The 9,746-nt window shown below is 36.7% G+C and overlaps 1 long non-coding RNA gene across 1 annotated transcript in view; it reads right to left on the bottom strand.

The window, feature by feature from the left end:
• Nucleotides 1-493: 493 nt before the first annotated feature.
• Nucleotides 494-9,746, bottom strand: part of LOC112813573 (uncharacterized) — an 11,664-nt gene continuing 2,411 nt past the window's right edge. The window contains exons 2-3 of the long non-coding RNA XR_012377389.1: nt 3,216-3,300; nt 494-604 (exon numbers count right to left, since the gene is read on the bottom strand). This is a non-coding gene — a long non-coding RNA (uncharacterized lncRNA). The remainder of the gene's footprint in view (nt 605-3,215; nt 3,301-9,746) is intronic.

Below are 9,746 nucleotides of genomic sequence, written 5' to 3'. Positions count from 1 at the left end.
TGGATTAACTTTCCCTGGCTACCAACTCAGGCTAGTCTTCAAAGCCCTCTACAAAAGGCAGTGCCCCAGCTCTTCAACCGCCTCCTCCCTACTCTCTTATGCTGCGGATGACCCAAACTAAACGGATAACTCACTTTCCCTGGACACACCCCATGTCTTCCAATCTGCAAGCCGACTCATTCTTGGGGACAAGGAAAACATCCTCACAACACTAGACAGTGTATTGCCAGATACAAAATAAAATCTTCTCCAATTTAAAATTCTTCTCTTTTTTTTTTTAAAGTTCATTTATTTTTAGTAATCTACACCCAACATGGAGCTAGAACTCATGACCCTAGGAACAAAAATCGCTGCTCCTCTGACTCAGCCAGCCAGGTGCCCCTAAAATACTGTTCTTATAACTATGGTCATCTTGGTTTTAAGGAGGCTAACACATTTAATTTCACAACTTTATATGATTTCAGATTAAACACACAAAAAAGAATTCCCTTTACCTTAGTTTAAGGAGTGGCTGGGTCACCCACTTCTTCAATTTCCGTCTCCCAAATGAGGTTTTAGTATGGTCTAAGACCCAAAGTAAACTTCCTTTGGTTTTCATGTCAGTCTAAGAAAAAACAGAAGAAAAGTTTTGTTAAGTGGACGTTGTATTTGTACCAAAACTACTAGTTGCTCACGTGCCTTAATTATTCCATATACCCCAATTTTAAATGGTAGAGATGCCTATCATAAAGTATGGCTCATAACAGGCATTCATTTAATGTGTGATGACTGCACGTACATACGAACACACATACACAATATAAAGTACTGATATTTGCACCGAAAAAGGACAGTCTGTGTGTGGTTTTGGTTAACTAAGAATATTTAGAAATCTTTTAAAATATATGTTTGTCCTACACATCTTAAAAATACAGACTTTTCTGCCTTGGGAAGTACAGTGAAGATAATTTAATTTCCTTTGGCAATTCAGTATCCTCCACGGCCTCGGAGTTCTAAGGACTGCTGCTCCCATGAAAACACTGAACAAGTAGAAGGTACTGGAGATGGAACTGAAGTTAAACCGCACTCTAGGAATTCACCCTGGAAAGATTTTATTTTAGTCTGCTTTATTAAATCCTCAGTAAAAAATTATCGACCTGTGCTTTGCTACTTCGAAGCTGAACGACTAAAAAAAAAAATTAACTAGAGATGATAGTTAATTTTAACCAAGGTTTCACTGTATTACAAAAAGTCAATAGGTTTAAATCTTATTTGGAATATAAAATTGCTTTCACCTAAGTTTTTTTTAAACTTTTTTTCTTTTCCTTCAAGTCATTAAGCAAGTACTTCCAGAATACTCCTATGTACTCAGTTGTATGACTGGCAAAGGTGTATTAAGATATGGTCCTTCCTTGAGGCCCCTATCTTATATAAGATCAAGTATGGGAGAAATTGATTTGTGTACTTTTGTTATCACTTAATGTGTAATTTTTGTTTCAGAAGCAAATATTCATGTTGTACAAATTTCTGATTGCCCTTGATGTGGAAAGACTGGTGGGAAAAGTATGACGGATTTGACTTTTATATCAAATCATCAGGCATGGAGAAATATCTTTTAGAAGTGTTAAAATAAATGTTCCTACTGTATATTTTAAAAAAAAAGAAAGAAAGAAATGACTCGTAATCAACACATGATGCCACTTGGCAGAAATTAACTATAAAAGCCATGACAAAAGCTGCCAGGCCTTCGGAGTTTAAGGCAGAGCGCACACAGAAGCTACAGGTCACAGAAGGCTCCCAAGGATGAGCTGAGTGACGAGGGCAGTCCACATCAAAACCAGCACCATTTCTTCCAAAACACAAGCCCCACTCGCCTGAGTACAGTAAAGGGTCCCAGGAAGAGGCAAGTGGGTGGGAATAATTTTCCAATTATTTCCTGCATTGCTGAAGAACCAGGCTCAGACAAGAGAGGGAAGGGTGGGAGAGAAACAGTTATTCAGTTGCTCTCCCTGATACCCAGCCCCCTCCTCATTACCCCTTTCCATTGCTCCATGGTAAAAGAGGCCAAAGTTCAAGTGCAAAGACAAGCCGAAGCTGTGAATTCTTAGCTTCTGTTTCTATAATGGCCAGATTCCCGATAATGAAAGAGCTTTGAAGGGTATTTTTGCCTTAGGAATTTATTTTCAGAACTGACTCCACAGCAGTAGGACTGGAACAGGGAAGAAGTGGCAGAATAAAGAAAGCTAGGAAGGCCAGAGCTGTGTCCTCAGAGTCTGACTACGAGCTCTTCTTTATTCAAGAAATGTTCTTTTCTTCCTACGACTCATTTCCTATTGGGCAATGCATACAGAGTTGGTGAGAAAGATTTGTGGGAAAAATTCTCAATCTCCGGATAATGTAATGACAAGATCAAAATGTTATGAAATTAAAGTAAGGTTGACTCTGGCATACAAGGATAGCCTGGAAGAGGGAGAAACTAAATGAGAGAAACTAGTTAGTAATATACAAATCTAGGAGTCAGGAGAAGAAATTCAGCATTTACTTTAATTTACAACAGTAATAAATATTTCTGCAGAGCTTTAAACCATTTAACTCAGACGGTTCAGCTTTTCAACTACTTACTCAAATGATCTTGAATTGCTTTTTATTTCTATGGCTTTATATTATGAACATTATATAAGATCTTATTTCTAAATGATAGTTTAATAAATGAAAGCAATCAATTTAATGTCTCCATTATCTTCCTAATTCATCAATAAAGGGCAAATAATGACGGAAGTTTGTGAAATGAAATTTATGCATCTTATAATCTAATCGAATATCACAGTAACTTTTTTAGACTGGATAATAAGACTGAAGACATTTCAGTGAAAACTTAAAGGTATGTAGAAAAAATATAATCAAACAGACAAAAAATCTACTTTATTAATTTTCAAAGATGATGCCTTTCCAAACAAATATTTGATACAGAGATTATCAGGATGGGAATGTCACTTCAGTAATTAAGAAGGACAGCCCTATAGCTCCCAAAGTAACCTCCAGGGAAGCATTTCATATATTTGATTCTCAAAAAAATGGGTCCTGCAGTTATCAATTAATAGATAGATGATGGGCAGAGTGATAAGTTAAACACAATATTCTTGTTCTCACCTTCACTCTTAAGAACAGACTGCCACCTTATTTCAAATTTTTTTTCACACTCATTTTGAATCAATTAGCCTTTATGTTCACCTGACCTGATTCTGTAGGATTTCAAGATTCCTTAATGTTGTTCCATTAATTGTCATAAATTCCATTTCACCAGACAACTGTCTGAAATTCCTGTTAAAGAATGAAATATGAGCCATGATATAAGTGCATAAAAAAAGTTTTAAAACTAATTTAGCCATGAGGTAAGTACATAAAGAAATTTTAAAAACTAAAACTAAATATTCCAATAGCGTTATGACAAAATGAGTTCTTTGATAGAAAATCAAAACAAAAGGAGCAAAACAAGTATTCACTGGGATACTGTTTTCCACTGATGCTGATGCCATTAAACAGACTGATGCAAAAAGATAGTTGTCTCACACCATAAACAAGCACAAGGAGGTAAATGGTACCAACATCTCTTTTTTACATTTCCAGGAATAGAACCAAACATAGTCTTTTATCATCAGCAGAGCATGTGGTGGTATCTTCAGGAAAAGCTATGCAATTAGCTAGAAAAATACGTCAAGATATTTTAAAACGTCCTCCTTATTCTTTAGCATGAGATCATCTTGATAAACCCTTTAACAGCTTTTAATCAACATTCTGACATGTACAACAAATGGTATTTACTCTATAATTAACAATACATATTAATGGAGCTAACATTTTAGTGGAGTATAAAACTTAGAAAGTAGCAAAAACTATTTCCTGGGCGCCTGGGTGGCTCAGATGGTTAAGCGTCTGCCTTCGGCTCAGGTCATGATCCCAGAGTCCTGGGATTGAGTCCCGCATCGGGCTCCCTGCTCCTTGGGAGCCTGCTTCTCCCTCTGCCTCTCTCTCTCTCTGTGTCTCTCATGAATAAATAAATAAAATCTTAAAAAAAAAAAACTATTTCCTTAAGCTCGAAGAATTCAGTCTCTCTCTGTCCCTAAAACTATCCCAAATGAGATTAAAGATCAATAAATTTCAGACTTGAGTACTGAGTTGTGATGATTAATAAGTGTATACACAATTCCAACTCTGTCCTTAGCAATCTTTCGTGTTAAATAGTATATTAATCAATGCATAACACAGTAATTCATTTTCCTTTATGTTTCCATCAACAGCACTTACAGATTTTATAGCTTATTTTTAAAGGCAAGAAAAATAATGGCAAGTCACTAAACTATTTGGAGGAAAAGCATGAATGTCTGCATTATAAACTACTATACTTCTCACATGGCTGTGGTAAGATTTAAATATAATCCAGGTTTCCAAGCCAGTTATGGAAACCAGGCTTCATCCGGGAGTCTAGAGCCTAAAATCAGAGCCAGTGCTCACTGAGAGATGCCTTCACTTCTAGATGACTCCCCCAACTAACGCTCCAAAGCCCTGAAAAAAAAAAAAAAACCTTCCTGCATGTTAGGAATATTGCCTAGTAAGAACTGTCCTTTAGCAGCATGATTTCTCTGACAGGTTTGATGTAGCTTCCATGATAACTTGTTAATGATTTTTAGAGAGGAGCAACTCCAACACTGATTGACAGCAGGTGTGTATAGCTCTTTCACTCCTTCTTATAGCGGTTAACTTAATTGGCTTTGTATTACAACAATTTCATATTCTTCTGTTATCCTCATTAACAGATCAAAGTTCCTTGAAGGCAAGAGTTATTTATGTCATACATTTTGCAGCCACCTGCTGAGTCTAGCAGAACACAGACACTCAACAAATGTCTGCCATCTTCCTATGGGGAAGCCAGCTCGGGTGGGTGGGTTGGTTTCCTTTGAGTCCTAAAACCCAGAGATGTCCATAAAACACCCAGGGACAAGAATAAAATGTAAAACGTTATCTTCAAGAAGAAACAATTAGGCAGTGAGTTGCTGTGTAGCTGACAGGTGTTCACACACTTTTATGGTCAAAGATCCAAATTGGAAGAGTTGATAGCCTGGACTTGAGCTGACATCCAGCCAGTTCCCAAGTGTTGAGGTAGAAGTCTTCCCCTGTTCCTGACAGTTAGGTTGAACCTACACCCTAGCAGTGATTAACACATGAGTATGTTAATCAAACACAGACTCTACAAGGATGCTCATCTGGTCTGAGAGAAAGACTAATCAAGAACCCATAATCCCACAGCCTGTTCTAAAAACACCTCAGTTAGCTGTCCCTCATCTCCCATGAAGAGCAGAGCTGTAACATAAATAAATGCCATTTAAGATCTGTGGACTATCCAGAAATACTGTTCAATTGGCTTTATCCTCACAAGAACTAGGAAACAAACAGTCCATATGCTGAAGAATGGGGTCTTAGATTTAGGTTTCTGAAAGCATCTTTGCTCCACCAATTAGTTGAGAGTTTTGTCCCCTAACTCTCACTAAAAGTGCTCCTACTATGCCTCAAATGAACCTCTGAAGCAAGGCGCTATCAGAACACTAAAAAAATAAATAAAAATCAGAATTTCATGGAGCTTACAGAAAAGTTAACAGGACTGCTTTTGTGTCTGCTTGCTAAGAAGTAGATGTGTGGCAGAATTTGGTTTGGACTAACACACAACCTAGTATAGAGAGCACTGGGGGAGGAGTCTTAGAGCCCTCGCCTATATTTTTACTGGATATCTACAATACCAAAAAGGACCCAATAAACAGAACAACCAAATTGTCTTAAGTTAGCTCACAAAACTAGACCTTTAGAGAAAAAAGTACAGGTTCCTTTATTAATTAGCAGTATTAATAAGTTGTGCATATAGTTTTTTATTTGGTTTTAGGTTTTTCCCTTATTGAACAAGTCCCCTAGATCTCAAAGTAGACACCATGAGAAGCAAAGAGTTTATTTAAAACTGACATCTGCATTGATTTTAATAAAAGATGAACCACTGGGCAATATTAAATTAGAATGATTCCTATAGAACAATAATTATCAAGCAACATAAGAACTAAATATGCTTTTTTTTAAAAGATTTTACTTATTAATTTGACAGAGAGAGAAAGCAAGAGAGCACAAGCAGCAGGGAACAGCAGAAGGAGAGGGAGAAGCAGTCTCCCCGCTGAGCAGGGAGCCCAACTCGGGGCTCGATCCCAGGACCCTGGGACCATGGCTGAGCCAAAGGCAGACGCTTAACTGACTGAGTCACCCAGGTGCCCCAAGAACTAAATATGCTTTTGGGTTTCCCTTATGCTTGGTTGATAATGTATTCTGGAGTTGGGACTCTTCTTCCCAAATACGAAAGAAATTTCCTTCTGTCAGTGCCTATTTCCATTAGGAATTATATGGCCTTTTGAACTCAGGGTTGTATCTGCCAGCATCCTCAGAAATTCAACTGTATATGATCACTGATCTGAAATACTCAAGCAATTCTAAATTGTTTATCCTTCTGGAAAAAGCCAAATTTTATATGCTTTGAAATGAACCTCATAAACAATGCCTGCCTAGAATTCATGCTGTGTGAACCTGGATAAAAATTCTACAAGTAACATGGGAAAATACTTCATTAATATTTCAGACAAAAGAAGTACAAAGGACGCTTTTTTGTCCCCCTCAAGTTTTATAATGGGAGGAAAATGTCATTGCTGAAAACTTGCCAGCGAAATTTAAGATTCTATATCATTCCTACCCTAGTTTTTTTAAAAAATGAAGACAAATCTTTCTGATTTAGATAGAGGCAGTTCAAGGTGCAGATCCTACCTGAAAGACCAACCCCTTAACAAAGACCCTATTTAAATATTTATTTAATTTAATTTAAACAAAAAAACCCCACCAAACTACGTTTCATATGAAATCTCTAGTAGAAAATAGTTCTCTATGTAAGGTTTTCAGAATTCAGACATTCACCATTTCTTGAAACTTTTCAGGGTTAATTTAACTTATGAATTACAAATTATATATTACAAAATTTGTTTTATTGTAGATTCACTTCTAATTGATTTGTAACTAAACAAAATGACCTCCTTTACGTTCCTAAAAGCTGCCAAGAAGCATATTAGAGAGGAAAATAATAAGGAAGGTATATAATGAGTCCCCAGTGATTCTCCAGGAGGGTACACAGGACTCCCAACACAGCTGTACTCACGGCTATGATTTATAACAGTGAAAGGATACAAAGCAAAATCAGAAAAGGGAAAAGATATAGAAGTCAAAGTGTGGAGGAAACAAAGGGCAAGCTTCCAAGAGTCCTCTCCTGATGGAGTCACACAGGGTGTGCTCAATTTCCCCAGCTATGAGTTGTGATTACATGTGTGAAATGTCCACCAGAGAAGCACATTAGAGACTCAGCACCTAGGGTTTATACTGGATGCTGGTCACACAGGCTTCTCCCTTACGTGTACAAAAATTCCAGCTCCCAGAAACAAGCAAGTAGTTAGCATAAACCATGATCTCTGCAAAGTTTGGGGAGAGTGAGCCATTCTTATTAGAAAATGCTGGAAACTTTCCCAGATGCCAGTTAAGGGTCAAGCTTGCAGATAGATCTTTCTAAGGATGGCTGTCTCATCAGGTCTGCTATGTTAACCATTCTTTTTTCTTTTTTTTTTTTTTTTGCACATCTCTCCTTTTAATTCTAGTTCTCTTCAAGTATACGTGCTAGGTTTATTCACTTTAGTATTCCTTCTAGTTTACTCTTCACTCCTAAATTGATCTTTTTCTTGAATACGCAGTTCATTCTTCGATCCTATCATCTCATTTCATAGCTTTCCTATTTCTCCTTCTCATTTGTTCTTTCATCTCCAGCATCATTTTCTTAATGTCTTTTAGCTCATTTTGAAGTAGTAGGTTATAGTTTTCATTTCATTTGTGGGCATCTTTCTGGCATGAATTCATTTTCTGTAAGGACGTTCTCTAGCTCCTTATTGTGTTTCTTCTTAACAATAATTTTGTATAAGATTTGAATTTGGTCCTTTTTCTGTTTTTAATTTTAAGTGAAATTAATTTTCTGGGAGCTTTAGAACATAGGCATGGTTCTGGATAGCTGTTGTAACCTCACACATCTCCTTCTTCTGTTGTTTATGTGTGATGTTCAATTATGGTACTTGACTTTCGCTTTCATTCATAAAAGATTAAATGCATGAGAGCTGTCCTTTAACCATAAACAATTAGAAAACTGGACAAATTTATATTTAAAAAAAACATCTATTAGACATCAGACAGCACAAAACTGTGATCTCTGAGAGAAGAAAAACAAATGAGGTATATTAAGACTGACTCTTTGGAGAGATCAGGGAAACTAGAATTCGTGAGACAAAAAGCCAGAGATGACAGAGCTGCACCCAAGAGAGAGATCCAAAGATCTGCGGAAGGATCCCCTCAAGGATTTGGTCAGGTACTGATCCTTACGGGTATGGGGGAACCTCCACTGATCAAAGAGCCACAAGAAAACACTAGGTCAAACAATAACCAGGGTTCGTACAGGGCTTAGAATAGTTGGCTCTCTGACCAACTAGACTGAAAATGCCTCAAAATACATGGGACACTGAGTAGAAGCCTCAGAAGAGTACTGCTTTAGAAGTGGGAGTAAAATAGTGACAAAGGATTTCCCAATCTTGATACTAATAACATTTAAATATGTGTGTATATATATGTATATCTATTACATTGAGATATAATTTACATACCACACCATTTATTTGGAGTATACAGTTCAATGGTTTCTAGTATATTAACAAGGTTGTGCGATCATCATCATTATGTAATTTCAGGTACTTGCATTACCCGCCCAAAAAACTCTATACCCATTTGCAGTCACTCTCCACTTCCCCCCAACCGAAACTGCTCTTGGAAACCACTGATTGGCTTTCTCTCTCTATGGATTTGCCTATTCTGGATATTTCATATAAGTGGAATCATACAGTTATGTGTGTGGTCTTTTGTGATGGCTTCTTTAACTTACCATAATATTTTCAAGGTTCATCTATGTTGTAGCATGTACCAGTATGTCATTCCTTTTTTATGGTTGAATTATATTCCATTTTATGCATATTCTATATTTTATATATCTATTCACCAATGGATGGACATATGGATTGTTTCCACTTTTTGGCTACTATGAATGATACTGTTATGAACAGTCACATACAAATTTTTGTGTGGACATACACTTTCATTGTGTTGAGTACACATCTAGGAGTGAAATAGCTGGATTATACGGTTAAGTCCAAACACTGTGAGGAACTACCACAGTGTTTTCCAAGGTGGTTATAACCATTTTACCTTCCCACTGGCAATGTATGAGGGTTCTAATTTGCCCACATTCACACCAACACCTGTCTGGTTTTTTAAATTATTATTATAGCTATTCTAGTGGACATGAAGTAGTATCTCATTGTGGCTTTGATTTGAATTTATCTGATGCCTAATGATGCTAAGCATTTTTTTCATGTGCTTATTCGTCATTTGTACAAGTTCTTTGGAGAAATGCCTATTCAGATTCTTTGTCCATTTTTTAATTGGGTTGTCTGTCTTTTACCATTGATTTATAAGAGTTCTTCATATATTCTGGACATAGGTCTCTATACAAAGTTTTTCTACTATTCAGTGGATTGTCTTTTCATTCTCTTGATGGTAGGCTTTGAAGAGCAAGTTTTTCATTGTGAAGTCCAATATTTTCTCTT

Source organism: Callorhinus ursinus, unplaced genomic scaffold (genome assembly GCF_003265705.2).
Source record: "Callorhinus ursinus isolate GAN/ISIS: 27379988/994484 unplaced genomic scaffold, GSC_fseal_2.0 scaffold572, whole genome shotgun sequence".
NCBI classification, from domain to species: domain Eukaryota; kingdom Metazoa; phylum Chordata; class Mammalia; order Carnivora; family Otariidae; genus Callorhinus; species Callorhinus ursinus.
Note: the sequence above shows the minus strand (reverse complement) of the source record. Positions and strands in the feature narration are given on the sequence as shown.